The sequence below is a fragment of the Triticum urartu genome, chromosome 4 (assembly GCF_003073215.2).
Source record: "Triticum urartu cultivar G1812 chromosome 4, Tu2.1, whole genome shotgun sequence".
Lineage (NCBI taxonomy): Eukaryota > Viridiplantae > Streptophyta > Magnoliopsida > Poales > Poaceae > Triticum > Triticum urartu.
The window spans coordinates 423237452-423252382 of record NC_053025.1 but is presented as its reverse complement, the minus strand read 5'-3'; positions in this window follow the sequence as shown (position 1 = coordinate 423252382).

The window sequence follows — 14931 nt, the reverse complement described above, 5'->3', positions numbered from 1 at the left end:
AAAGTTAGAGTATGAAACAATTCTTGGCTTGTCATCAGGGTTGTGCATGATTTAAATACTTTGTGTGGTGAAGATGGAGCATAGCCGGACTATATGATTTTGTAGGGATAACTTTCTTTGGCCATGTTATTTTGAGAAGACATAATTGCTTTGTTAGTATGCTTGAAGTATTATTATTTTCATGTCAATATAAACTTTTATCTTGAATCTTTCTAATCTGAATATTCATACCACAATTAAGAAGATTTGCATTGAAATTATGCCAAATAGCACTCCGCATCAAAAATTCTCTTTTTAACATTTACCTACTCAAGGACGAGCAGGAATTAAGCTTGGGGATGCCTGATACGTCTCCAATGTATCTATAATTTTTGATTGCTCCATGCTATAATATCTACTGTTTTGGACTATATTGGGCTTTATTTTCCACTTTTATATTATTTTTGGGACTAACCTATTAACCGGAGGCCCAGCCCAGAATTGCTGTTTTTTTTCCTATTTCAGTGTTTCGGAGAAACATAATATCAAACGGAGTCCAAACGGAATAAAATCTTCGGGAACGTGATTTTCTCACCGAACGTGATCCAGGAGACTTGGACCCTACTCCAAGGAGTCAAAGAGGAGGTCACGAGGGTGGGGGCGCCCCCCTAGGGCGCGCCCCCTGCCTCGTGGGCCCCTCGGTGTTCCACCGATGTACTCCTTCGTCCTATATATACCTACGTACCCCCAAACGATCAGAACAAGAGCTAAAAACCCAATTCCACCGCCGCAACTTTCTGTATCCACGAGATCCCATCTTGGGGCCTGTTCAGGAGCTCCACCGGAAGAGGGCCGTCATCACGGAGGGCTTCTACATCATCCTAGCCCCTCCGATGAAGTGTGAGTAGTTTACATCAGACCTTCAGGTCCATAGTTAGTAGCTAGATGGCTTCTTCTCTCTTTTTGGATCTCAATACAAAGTTCTCCCCCTCTCTTGTGGAGATCTATTCGATGTAATCTTCTTTTTGCGGTGTGTTTGTTGAGACTGATGAATTGTGGGTTTATGATCAAGTCTATCTATGAATAATATTTGAATCTTCTCTGAATTATTTTATGTATGATTGGTTATCTTTGCAAGTCTCTTCGAATTATCCATTTGGTTTGGCCAACTAGATTGGTAGTTCTTTCCATGGGAGAAGTGCTTAGCTTTGGGTTCGATCTTGTGGTGTCCTTTCCCAATGACAGAAGGGGCAGCAAGGCATGTATTGCATCGTTGCCATCGAGGATAACAAGATGGGGATTATTTCATATTGCATGAATTTATCTCTCTACATCATGTCATCTTGCTTAAGGTGTTACTCTGTTTTTAACTTAATACTCTAGATACATGCTGGATAGCGGTCGATGAGTGGAGTAATAGTAGTAGATGCAGAATCGTTTCGATCTGCTTGTCACGGATGTGATGCCTATATACATGATAATGCCTAGATATTCTCATAACTATGCTCAATTCTGTCAATTGCTCAACAGTAATTTGTTCACCCACCGTAGAATACTTATGCTCTTGAGAGAAGCCACTAGTGAAACCTATGGCCCCCGGGTCTATTCTCATCATATCAATCTCCATCACTTTAATCTTGCTTTGCTTTTTACTTTGCCTTTACTTTTTACTTTGCATCTTTATACCAAAAATACCAAAAATATTATATCTATCAGATCTCACTCTCGTAAGTGACCGTGAAGGGATTGACAACCCCTAATCGCGTTGGTTGCGAGTAGCTATCGTTTTGTGCAGCTACGAGGGACTTGAGCGTGGCCTCATACTGGATTGATACCTTGGTTCTCAAAAACTGAGGGAAATACTTACGCTACTCTGCTGCATCATCCCTTCCTCTTCGGGGAAAACCAACGCAAGCTCAAGATGTAGCAATTGCCTCTTGGGCTAAGGATGAATAGTTACATGGTAAGAACAGCCTCCCGAGGCGAGGTGTTCTTGTGCTTGGTAAGTTTGTGTGGCTGAGGATGGTCTGGATGACCCGTCGTCGATCCTCTCTCGATGAGCCGATCCCCTAGCTTCGGTGGTGGCTAGTCCTATTTGTAGAGGCCCTGGTCCTCTCCCCAAATATTGAGCTGGAAGGGATCCCACAACGGCCAAATTTGAAGGGAGACAACTAGTACAAGTTATCCTGACAAAAGTAGTCTTCTCCCGCCAAAGGCTCTGGTGGTGACATCGTCTTGGGCTCCACGGTGACCTCCGTCTTGCCGTCCTGCCGGTCTTGGTCTCGTTGCACCGATATGGAAACCTTTGCTTGACGCCTCGGTACTCCGCGTCTGTGTTTGCCCCCTTAGCACCAAAGAGGAAACAAGGACATTGTGCGTGCTGGTGCCCGCCTGGCGCCTGCCTGATCTTGATCGTCATGGATCACGTCATTGGAACCTCGCGAGGTTTGCCTGGCCTTGACCTATCCGCCCCTCGCGAGCCAGCCTGGTGAGGCCGCTCCTAAGGAGGTCTTGTGTCATCTGCCTCGCGAGGCTTGGCCCCTCGCGAGGGTCTTGAGTCCTTGCTGGTGAAGATGGGCCGTACGGGCCCTCTCGCAGAGCCATGGCGTGGGCTACAGGCAGGCAAGTCTGGAGACCCCCGTTCCAAGAACGCCGACAATGACGTTAAGAACGTCTGGCAGGGTAAAACTGATGACTACTCGATAGTTCAGTGTGCCATGCTTTACAGCTTAGAACCGGGACTTCAACGACATTTTGAACGTCATGGAGCATATGAGATGTTCCAGGAGTTGAAGTTAATATTTCAAGCAAATGCCCGGATTGATAAATGAAGTCTCCAATAGGTTCTACAGCTGCAAGATGGAGGAGAATAGTTCGGTCAGTGAACATATACTCAAAATCTCTGGGTACCACAACCACTTGACTCAACTAGGAGTTAATATTCCTGATGATAGTGTCATTGACAGAGTTCTTCAATCACTGCCACCAAGCTACAAGAGCTTCGTGATGAACTATAATATGCAAGGGATGGATAAGACGATTCCTGAGCTCTTCGCAATGCTAAAGGCTGCGGAGGTAGAAATCAAGAAGGAGCATCAAGTGTTGATGGTCAACAAGACCACCAGTTTCAAGAAAAAGGTAAAGGGAAGAAGAAGGGGAACTTCACAAAGAACGGCAAACAAGTTGCTACTCAAGAGAAGAAACCCAAGTCTGGACCTAAGCCTGAGACTGAGTGCTTCTACTGCAAATAGATTGGTCACTGGAAGCGGAACTGTCGGAGTAATGAGCCACGGGTAGGCCAACCCGGGTCCATAACCTTTCAAGACATCGGGGCAGGCTGCGCCCCTCAAGACCCCAGGGCAAAGAGCCGTCTCCTGAGGAGTCGACGGCAGGGCGGCCGACTGCCCGCTCATGGCCGAGTTCCAGGGACGACTTCCAGAGAAGCCAGCTTTGGGAGTCGGCCGGCGACTCCAGCAAACCCATGACCTCATCAAAGGGGACGGGGCAGCGGCGTGGCTACAGTGAATCCCACTCCCGCCCCTTACCAAGGGCAGGCATGGCCACAGCACACCGTACCCGGGAAGATCTCCGTGCGGCGTGGCACTGTTGCCCGGCCGGCCCTGACATCAGCACCACAGTACCAAGTCCTGCGCCCACGACGGCTTGCCTGTACGGCCTGGAGGCAGCGGGGCCCACCAGTCAGCGAGACCTCGGGAGATGGCGGGAGGACCGCCAGTCGGACCCGTCGGGAGTCGGCCCATGGGAGTCGGCCGAGCCCTCCCCCAGGGCCCACGCGCCATTAATCAAGATGAGATGGGGAGTGGCCATAGTGATCGCCCGCCAGGCGGCGGGGCTGTTGCCACGACCCCATGACCAAGCGTGCGTCATCAGAAGCACGGCTACAGTAATCAGCGGCCGACAAGACCCGCCCACGGCGGACGCGGCCTGTCGGCTCTGTACCAGACCAGTCGGTGGGGCCCACCAGTCGGTGGGCCCCAGCAGTCGGCGGAGAAGCCGGAGGTCGGAGGCACTGACGGCTGGGCCTGCGCCCAGTCGAATTACCATTGTATCCCTGGGGGGTAGGCCTATATAAACCCCCGAGGGCACCCATGCAAGGGGGTTAGATCCTAGTAGTCCTAGACCATACAGATAGAAAGAGAGAGCTAGCCTTGCCCTCTTCTACCACCAGAAACAGCTCAAGGAGCAACCGTGTAAACACTTGGCCATAGTGATCATGCGGAGACCCCGCAGAGCAGCAGTAGGGGTATTATCTCCTCGGAGAGCCCCGAAGCTGGGTAAGATTCGCCGGTGTGCATGTCTTCGCCTCATCCCGTTTCCAGGCACCGACGACGTTCTACTCGCCCCCACCATGATAAGCCATCCGTTGGCATATGTCGCACCAAGCCCCCGACATTTGGCGCCCGCCATGGGGCATGGTGCACCGCTGTCCGGAGATCTGTTCTGGACGGGAACCCTTTTCCTCCCTGGCGAGCGCAGCCAGCCAGGCACGCCAGGCGAAGTTTGCATCGACGCGCTGCACGGCGTTGAGATAGCCTGCGCAGCCAGCTCCTTGGCCGAACTTGTCCGCGAGGTCCGCCTCTCCGACGAACCTGCGTCCGACGCAGGCGCGGGTGGCCCTGAAAACCTCCTCGCGGGCCTCCTCGATCAACTCCACGTTTCCGGCGAGCCTGCCGTAGACTTGGAGTCCGTAGGCTCCACCGACCCGATGCTGGTCGACTCCGACACCGCGTCGATCGATGTGTTCCCCACCAACGTGGTGGTCTATGATGAACCTCTCCCCCACGCAGAGAGCGACGGAAGCACCGTCACTGAGGTGATAGTCATCAGTCATGACGAGTTCCCTGGCGGAGGAGCGCCCGACTTACTCGGCGCAGCGCTGCAAGACCTGACTGCACCCATTCCGGAAGACGCTGACGCGGAGACGTTAGAAGCGCGCCGCCTTCAGCTTGTTGAAGGCGCGAAGAAGCTGGCCAGCATGAGACGCTTGTCAAAAGCTTACCAGCGGGAGATAGATCGTGCTGTTGGCGGCTCACCGGCCCCGGCGGGGCCCAGCCGCCTTGGCGCGGTCCAGCAGCGCGGCGTAGCCATCGCCAGCCTGTTTGGGGCTAGCCGCCCCGTGTACGCTACACCGGCGGAGAACATCCGAGCCGCCCAGGCAGCGGCGGATGAGCCACTGTAACAAGCGTGTCACCGTAAAATACGTTCCACTCATGCTCCAGGGCACGGCCCGGACATGGCTGAACAGCCTAAAGCCCCACAACATCAACAGCTGGGTTGACTTCACTGAAGCGTTCGTCCACAACTTCACCAGCACGTACAAGCGTCCTCCCAAGCCTCGTCAGCTCTCCTTGTGCGTGCAATGTCCTGACGAGTCGACTCGCGACTACCGCACGCGTTGGGCTGAGCTCCGGAACTCCTGCGAGGGCGTGCACGAGGTGCGGGCCATCGAGTACTTCACAGCCAGGTGCCGAGAAGGCACCCTCCTCAAGCACAAGCTCCTCTGCGACGAGCCAAAAACCCTCGACGAGCTGCTAATCATAGCGGACAAGTACGCCACGGCCGACTCCTCCATGAAGGTGGAAATTCAAATCGGCACGACTGGCAAAGTAGCTCCTCAGGCTCCAAGAACTCCGGCAGCAGATGCCATCCGGTGACAACAGCAGGGCAACAACAAGCGCAAGGCCCCGCAGCCGGCTTCCGGCAGCCGGCAGGTCGCGACCGTTGAAGCCCAGCAGCCAGAAGAGCAGCCTCCGCCCAAGCGACAGAAAGGCGGCAAGCCAAACTGGTTGCCAGCCTTCTCCTATGAGCAGACCTTGGATGGACCTTGCAAGTTCCACAGCGGCGCGAAGCCGTCGAATCACACCACCCGGAAGTGCCACTGGCTCACCAGGATCGCCAAGGGAGACGGCCTCCTGCCACCCCTGCCTGCTGGGCAGCCGCCTCCGCCTCCGCCCCAGCAGCCGGCAGTCAGGCCAGTCAGCGCATTACAAGACGAATACCCTAAAGAGCATGGAGCCTATGTGGTGTTCACCAGTGTGGCTGATGATTGACGTAGCAGGCGGCTGCAGCGACAAGAGGTGAACGCAGTAGCCTTAGAGACGCCAGAGTTCATGCACTGGTCTGAGAAGCCCATCAGCTGGAGCAGGGCTGACCACCCAGAAGTGATGCCGAGTCCGGGCTCCTATGCCTTGGTCCTGGACGCCACCTTTGCCACGAACAAACGGGCCACGCGTTTCTCGCGAGTTCTGATAGACGGGGGCAGCAGCATCAATATCCTGTACAAGGACACCATGGAGAAGTTAGGAATCAAGCAAAGACAGCTTCAGAACAGCCGGACTGTGTTCCATGGCATTGTTCCTGGGCTTTCCTGCTCACCAATGGGCAAGATCCTGATTGACATCCTCTTTGGGGACAAAGATCACTTCCGAAGAGAGTCTGTTTGGTTTGAGGTGGTGGACCTTGAGAGCCCATACCATGCGTTGCTTGGCCGACCCGCCTTGGCCAAGTTCATGGTGGTCCCCCACTACGCCTACCTTAAGATGAAGATGCCCAGTTCCAGGGGAATTCTAACTGTGGCCGGCGACTACCGGAATTCGTTCGCTTGCGCGGACGAGAGCAGTCGACTGGCTGAGTCCCTGGTGGTCGCAGCCGAGAAGCGACTCCTTGAACGAGTTGTGGCGATGGCCGGCAAGCAGCCGGAGATATCGCCCGACCCAAAGGAGTCGGAAGCCGAAGGTTCATTCAAGCCGGCCAAAGAGACAAAGAAGATACCCTTGGATCCGGAGCACCCAGAGAGGTACGCCGTCGTAGGTGCAAACCTTGACAGCAAATAGGAAGGCGAGCTCATCGATTTCCTCCATGAGAATCGGGACATCTTCGCATGGTCTCCCAAAGACATGCCAGGTGTACCGACGGATTTCGCCGAGAACAAGTTACATGTCCGATCTGATGCAAAGCCGGTCAGGCAGCCCCTGCGCCGCTTATCAGAAGAAAAGAGAAGAGTTGTCGGAGAGGAGATAGCCCGACTCCTAGCAGCCGGCTTCATTATGGAAGTTTTCTTCCCAGAGTGGCTGGCAAATCCGGTCCTGGTGCTAAAGAAGAACAAGCAATGGAGAATGTGTATTGACTACACGAGCCTCAACAAGGCCTGCCCCAAGGACCCATTTGCTCTACCAAGAATTGACCAGGTGATAGACTCCACAGCCGGATGCGAGTTGTTGAGTTTCTTGGATGCATACTCAGGATATCACCAGATCAAGCTGAACCCGGCTGACAGATTGAAGACCACCTTCATCACGCCGTTTGGAGCATTCTGCTACCTCACCATGACGTTCGGCTTAAGGAATGTCGGCGCCACCTTTCAGCGTTGCATGCAGAAGTGCCTCCTCAAGTAGCTCGGCAGGAACGCCCACGTATACATAGATGATGTGGTGGTGAAGACGGAGAAGCATGGAACACTGTTGGAAGACCTCAAGGAGACCTTTGAGAACCTACGCCGGTTCCAGATCAAGCTCAACCCTGAGAAGTGTGTCTTCGGAGTACCAGCCGGCCAGCTGCTAGGTTTCCTGGTCTCTGAACGCGGCATAGAATGTAACCCAGTAAAAATCAAGGCCATCGAGAGAATGGAGGTACCCAGCCGACTGATGGATGTGCAGAAGTTCACCGGCTGCTTAGCATCCATCAGCCGATTCATCAGTCGGCTGGGCGAGAAAGCTCTTCCCTTATACCAACTCATGAAGAAGACCACTTTTTCGAGTGAAACCATAAGGTGGATGAAGCTTTTTGCCAGTTGAAGAAGATGCTGACTACTCCACCCGTCCTGGCGGCTCCGACTCCTAAGGAACCTATGCTCCTGTACATCGCTGCCACCAGCCGGGTAGTCAGCACAGTCATGGTAGTAGAGCGCAAGGAGGAAGGCAAGGCGCTGCCTGTCCAGAGACCAGTATATTACCTGAGCGAGGTACTGTCGACCTCCAAGCAGAACTACCCCCACTACCAGAAGATGTGCTATGGCGTACACTTTGCTGCCAAGAAATTGAAGCCTTATTTTCAAGAGCATCCAATCACGGTGGTCTGCACGGCTCCACTTGCCGAGATCATCGGTAGCCGAGATGCTTCTGGTCGAGTGGCCAAGTGGGCCATAGAGCTGGCTCCTTACACCATCTACTACCAGCCCCGCACCGCTATCAAAACACAAGCACTGGCCGACTTCCTCGTCGACTGGGCCGAGACCCAGTACCTGCCTCTAGCGCCTGACTCCACCCATTGGCGGATGCACTTCGACGGCTCCAAGATGCGCACCGGCTTGGGAGCCGGCATCGTCCTCACCTCTCCCAAAGGCGACAAGCTCAAGTATGCACTGCAAATCCATTTTGCCGCCTCCAACAATGTTGCCGAGTACGAGGCACTCATTCACAGGCTCCGGCTTGCCAAAGAACTTGGCATCCGCCGGATCTTGTGTTATGGCGACTCGGACTTGGTGGTCCAGTAGTCATATGGCGACTGGGACGCGAAAGATGCAAACATGGCGAGCTACCGTTTCCTCGTGCAGCAACTCAGCAGGTATTTCGAAGGGTGCGAGTTCCTCCATGTGCCAAGAAACGACAACGACCAAGCAGACGCCTTGGCACGAATCGGCTCTACCCGCCAAGCAATACCATCTGGCGTCGCCCTTCAACGCCTCCTCAAGCCGTCTGTCAAGCCTTCACCAGAATCAGACTCCATTTTTGTGCCGGCTCCTCCTGAAGACGGCGGATCCGACTCTAGAGCTCCGGCAGACGGAACGGGGACTTTGGCGGATGACTCCAAAGCCGCCACAGTCGAGCCCGGCCCGGGGACTGCGGTGGCGGACGCAAAGATTCCAGAACTCGGCCCAAAAACCGCGCCAGACGGCCTGGGGACTTCATCAACCCAGCAAGCGGTTGTTGACTCCAACCCGCCGCCTCCCAGCCTAGCCGCCCTCGTCCAAGTCACAGTTCTGGTAGTCGAAGAAATAGCAGCACCCTCATGGGCCCAGCCCATCCTCAAATTCTTGGTGAACAAAGAGCTACCAACTGATGAGACCTCAGCTCGGCAAGTACAACATCGGGCGGCAGCCTATACCATAATCAACAGAGAGCTGGTCAGGCGCAGCGTCACTGGTGTCTACCAGCGCTGCGTAGAGCCAGAGCAAGGCTAGGCGATTCTCAAAGACATCCATCAAGGCGAATGCAGCCACCATGCGGCTTCAAGAGCACTCGTCGCCAAAGCCTTTCGGCACGGTTTCTTCTGGCCGACTGCCTTGGAAGAGGCCAAGGAGTTGGTCCAAAAATGCAAAGGGTGCCAGAAGTTCAGCTCCAAGCCGCACCAGCCGGCTTCTGCGCTCAAGACCATCCCCATTGCCTGGCCTTTCACAGCTTGGGGTCTAGACATGGTGGGACCATTCAAGACAACACGAGCTGGTTTAACTCACCTACTTGTCGCAGTGGACAAGTTCACCAAGTGGGTGGAAGCGAAGCCAATTAAGAAATTGAATGGTCCGACTGCCGTGACCTTCATCACCGATATCACAATTCGGTACGGCATACCACACAGCATCATCACCGACAACGGCACAAATTTTGCCAAAGGCGCCTTGGCCCGTTTCTGCGCAACACAGGGCATCCGACTGGACCTAGCGTCCGTCGCCCATCCGCAGTCAAACGGCCAAGTGGAGCGAGCAAACGGCCTCATCCTGTCTGGCATCAAGCCTCGGTTGATCGAGCCTCTGGAGTGCTCGGCTGGCTGCTGGCTTGACGAGCTGCCAGCCGTCCTCTGGAGTCTGCGCACGACTCCAAATAAGTCAACCAGCTTCACGCCCTTCTTCCTCGTCTACGGTGCCGAAGCCCTCATCCCAACGGACATAGAGTTTGAATCCCCATGAGTCACCATGTACACCAAGGAGGAAGCAGAAGAAGCACGACAAGACAGCGTCGATCTGCTGGAAGAGGGCCGCCTGTTGGCACTCAGCCAGTCCAGCATCTACCAGCAGAGCCTGTGCCGATACCACAACAGGAAGGTCAGGCCAAGATCTTTCCAAGAAGGCGACCTTGTGCTCCGGCTGATCCAGCGAACAGCCGGCCAGCACAAGCTGTCGGCGCCTTGGGAAGGCCCTTTCATCATCAGCAAAGTACTGGGCAACGATTCCTACTACCTGATCGACGCTCAAAAGCCCCGAGCACGCAAGAGGGACAACTCCGGCAAGGAGACAGAGCGGCCATGGAATGCAAATCTCCTCCGAAGATTTTACAGTTGATCCAGTATGTACCATGCTACCTTTTGTATTAAAGTACCAAGACTTTGGGCCCCCGAGACGAGCTCAGGGACTGCCCTCTTTTGTCTGTATGATAAAAATTATGCCTACAAGTATGTTACTCTTTGTCATGCCGCTTGGCACCGGGTTCAACAAGTCGACCCGGGGACTTGCCGCCTTGCACTATGAAATGCTTCCTGCAGCCGGACAAGTAGTGTGTAAACACCTAAACCGTCTTCTGTCCGAAGCCGCAGCTCGCAGAGCGACTGAACGGTGGGCAGAGGTAAGGTAGAATGGGTGTTCGCATGAAAAAGGGTTAAGGGCTCAAAGCATAAAACATAGCTCAAGACGGCTTCCAGCCTTTCTCGCAAACCGACTCTCGGATAGTCGGATTGTCGTCTTCTATCCAACTTGCTCAAACAATCTTGAAATCGGCTAAGTACTTGCTTTCCCAAAGTAGCCTAGCACTTGATCCAGCAACAGTCCACAGAGCGGCTGTCCGATTGGCAAGGCAGGCAACTAAGAGAAAGCGGCAAAGGAAAAAAGCCAAAAGAACAATGAGCAAGAAAAGATAGATATATATGTTTACATAACATAGGCCTTTGGCCGAATTATCGAGTAGAGGTTCAAAATACACCCCGCGGGTGGAATTGTGCGAATTAACAAGTTCTTCAAAGACTACTGAAGCAGATAAAATAAAAGATACAGCGGCAGCTTAGGAGGCAGCAGACGGATTCGGAGGGTCGGAGGAGGCGCCAGCGTCAGGCATCGGGGCAGCCGGCTGGCTGGTCTCGGCTTGATCACCTCCGGCGGTAGTCGACTCGGTCACACGCGGCTCATTGCTGGAGGCGCGGTCGGGCTGAGGCTGGCCGTCTGCTCCGTCTTCTGGTGCCTCCGCCTCGCCTCCATCCTCCGCTTCGTCCTCCTCCTCGACGCTGGAGCCAATCACCTCCGCCGAGTCTTCGCCGTAGTCTGGGTTCATCCCAAACCACTCCGGCGGTACCTCCTTGCCATCTTCAGACCGCTCGGGGAAGAAGATGCTGGTGTCGGTGTACTCGGCGATCACCGCAGCACGTTTGACGAGGGCGTCTTCCGCAGCCGCCAGCTCCGGCTGGGCCTCCGACCGAAGCGTGGCCAACCGGTCTAGATCCAGCCCCAGGTACCACGCCTTGACGAACTCCAAGGCCCGGCGCGCTCCAGCCTGGGCCGAAGAGCCCTTCCAGGCCTCAAGACGACCAGCCGCGACCTCCAGCCAGTTGGCCGTCAGGCTGGGGGTGCGCGGAGCCTGCATATCTGGCCAAAGGGCGGCAATCGCCTGGGCACCGACGCGCTGGAGTCGGCGCAACATCCAGTGAGCCGGCCGGAGGCGAGCCTCGATGCTCAGGACATGCTCGTCAAGAGTTCGGGGGGCATCGGCGGCGATCTCTGCGCCCTCCGCCCTCCGACCTTCACGGTCAGCCTCGATGGCTTGGATGGCAGCCTGCGACTGCCTAGGGAAGAAGTCTGCACAGACACGAAGAAACGAAGAAGCAAGTCAAAAACCAGGAGTCGGCACGATCTAAGTCGGCAGCTCGAAGAAAGAAAATAAAGAGGCTCACCATCAATGATGTCTTCAATCTCATGGAAGCCGGAGGACAGCAGCGCCTCCTTGTCAGACCAGGAGGAGCGCTCGCTCGCGAACTCGGCCAAGAGGGCGGCCTCCGTCTCCTCCACCTCCCTCTGCGACTTCACAAGCAGCTCCTTCTGCTCTGCCAACTGAGTGGCCAGCAGATCGCGCTCTGTGGCGAGCTTGCTGCACTCCTCCCCTTTGGCGCGCATGGCGGAGTTGGCTTTGCTCAGCTGCTGTTGAAGAGCAGCGTTGGCTCCTGAAGGAAAGGAAGAAAGATAACAGTCATCAATAAAGCAGGTCGCCGGGGAGATCCGGCCCGACTGCTCAGCAGTCGGCCCGAATCTCGGGGACTACAGCCCGCGGGTGCGCTAGCGCGCCCCCGCACAAAAAAAAGAGAGGGGGACTTACTCCGGCTCTCCGCCAAGTCGGCGGTCCGCTTGCCCAGCTCTTCAACGTTACGGTTGAAGGCAGTGACACAGAGGTTGTGGTAATCCTGCGACAAGCATTTCAGACAAAGTTAGTACCCAGAAGTTCATCAATTGGAGTTCCGGGCCGCCTGCTCAGCAGCCGGCCTGAAACTCGGGGACTACACCCAGTGGGTGCGCTGGCGCACCCCCACAGAGAGGAGCAAGAAAGCAAAGACCAAAGGAAAAAAACTTACCCGGACGGCTGCCCGCGACACTAGGAACGCCTTGGTGCAACTCTGGAGAGCGTCGCCCTCAGCACGGAGCTTCGCCTGGACGTCCAGGAGCGCCCGGTTCAGCGGCCCTGTGCCGCCTCCTCGCACCCACCCAACAGGTGCGGCGCTCGTCGCTTCGGCGTCTGGGGCCGCCGAGCTGGCGGTGCCGGCTTCCAGGGGGCAGGGTGCCGAAGTCGCCTTCTCCAGACAACGGCGCGCTGGCGAGCCGACTTGGAGGAGTAGCCTCGCCACGGCCTCGTCTTCGGTCGGCGGCACCAAAGGGTCCGCTGGCTGCTCACCTTGCGTGCCTTCAGACGGCGGCAGAGGCGGCGGTGGAACGTGCGTGTCCGGAGTAGAGGGGTCGCCGCCTTCCCTCTCCTCGACGAGGTTCTCCCCGCCGGCTTCTCCAGTTGGCCCCGTGAACTCCGGAGGCGGCGGCGCAGAGTTCAGCGGGGTGACAAGCAAGGCCGACTGGCGGTGTGCGGCTTCCTCAGCCCGCTGCTTCACCGCGGCGGCGGCTTCGGCCTCCGCTAGTTTTTTCTTAGCGGAGGCCTCCGCCCTGTCGGCCTCTGCCTTCTCTAGGCGGAGGGCCTCTTCTTCGTTGCGCCTCTCCTGCGCATTCCGCTCCATCGCCTCCCGGAGGTCAGCAGCGGGGTCAATCCGCCGAGTGGTGGTGGACGTCTCCGCTGACCCCATGACGGAGGCGGCGGCGACCCACTCAAGAGAGAGGGGAGCCCTGAAAAAAGAGGGGCAAGCAGAGACTCAGACAAATCACGAAGAGAGAATAAAACTTTGAAGACAGAATACTTACGCGGAGACCAATGGCGGCTTCTTCACATCCTTACGGAAGCGGTTGGCCTTCGCGGCTGCCTCGTCCCGCCGGGTCGCCGCAGCCGAGCCCTTGGGCTTCTTCGGCCGACTGCCGAACAAAGTCGGCGCGGCCCTGCCCTTCTTCCCGCCACCTGGAGCGCCCGGCACGGCGGAAGAGCCCGCGCCAGGCTGGCTAGCTCCTGGCCGATGGCGAGGGGCGACTTCTCCCTCGGTGCTGTCTTCAGGCCAGTCGGCGAAAGTAGCCGAAGGCTTGAAGTCGCCTGTTGTCCCTCCTCCTCCCTCGGCGTCGTCTTCCAGAGCCGCCGCCCCCAGATCGGGGTCGTCGACGTCACTCTCCGCCCGGTCGGCGACGAACTCACGGGCCGGCCCCGAGGTGCCGGCTGGTGGGTGAAGAAGGGGATTCTAACCAAAGCCGACTGGTCAAAACAAAACTCGGCAAGAAGAAGACAATCTAAAGAAAGAAAAAAAGGCGACTCGCCACGGGCGGGGGGTTGGCACGGGAGTACGGCTCCTTGCCGAATCACCAGTCCTCCAGGAGCCTGCTGTCCGAGAGGTAGTTCACCATGAAGGCCACCTCTTCGTGAGGCATGTCCTTGGTGCACATCCGACTCGGGTCGCGGTGCCCGCTCATCTGGCATATCATGTGAGGGCGGCCTTGGAGTGGGAGAACTCGGCGCGAGACGAAGGCGGCCAGCAGGTCCGGACCAGTCAGACCCTCCGACTGCATCAGCACTCGGAGTCGCGTGATGGCGCCGGTTCCCGCAGGCGTCAGCGACCTGGCCCGGTACGACCAGTTGGGCAGTCTCCCAGCCGGCGGACCGGCTTCAAAAGCCGGCAGATTGACCCAGTCGCCCCTCGTGGCGACGTTCCTGACGTAGAAGTAGGACCTCTGCCACATCTTCACCGACTTTATCAGCGAGATGGAGGGGAAGGGGTTGTCGGCTCCTGACCTTCGCACGGCGATGAAGGCGCCGCATTGAGCCGGCACGCCCGCGGCCTGGGTGCCGAGCTTGGAGAAGAAGAACTCCCCCCAGAGCTCGGGTGGGGAGGACTCCGAGAAAGCCTTCGCACAAGGCCACGAAGGCGGACAGCAGCACCACTGTGTTGGGGTGAGGTGGTACGGCTGGAGGCCATAGAACTCCAAGAAAGACGGGAAGAAGCTGCTCGCCGGCAGCCCCAGCCCGCGCAGGCAGTGCGAGCGGAAGATGACCCGCTCGCCCTCCTGCGGGGCGGGGGAAATCTCCCCCTCCGGCGCAAGACGCACCTGCACGCGATCCTCGCCGGGAAGCCGACGGGTCCGGCGGAGGAACTCAATGTGGTCTTCATGAACCTCGGAACCGTCCCAGGTGCCGGAACGCACTGGGGGAGGCGCGGCAGCGGAGGAAGAACTCATCGCAAGCTGTCACCGCAGCGTTCGCCGGAGCTTGGGCGTGCGGCGAAGCGAAGAAGAAAAGAGGAAGGAGGAGTGCGAGGAGCGGCAAGGAGCAAGAGAGCGAGGAGTAGTGGGAAGGAGGGGCGCGCGAGCCCCCCTCTTCCCCCTAC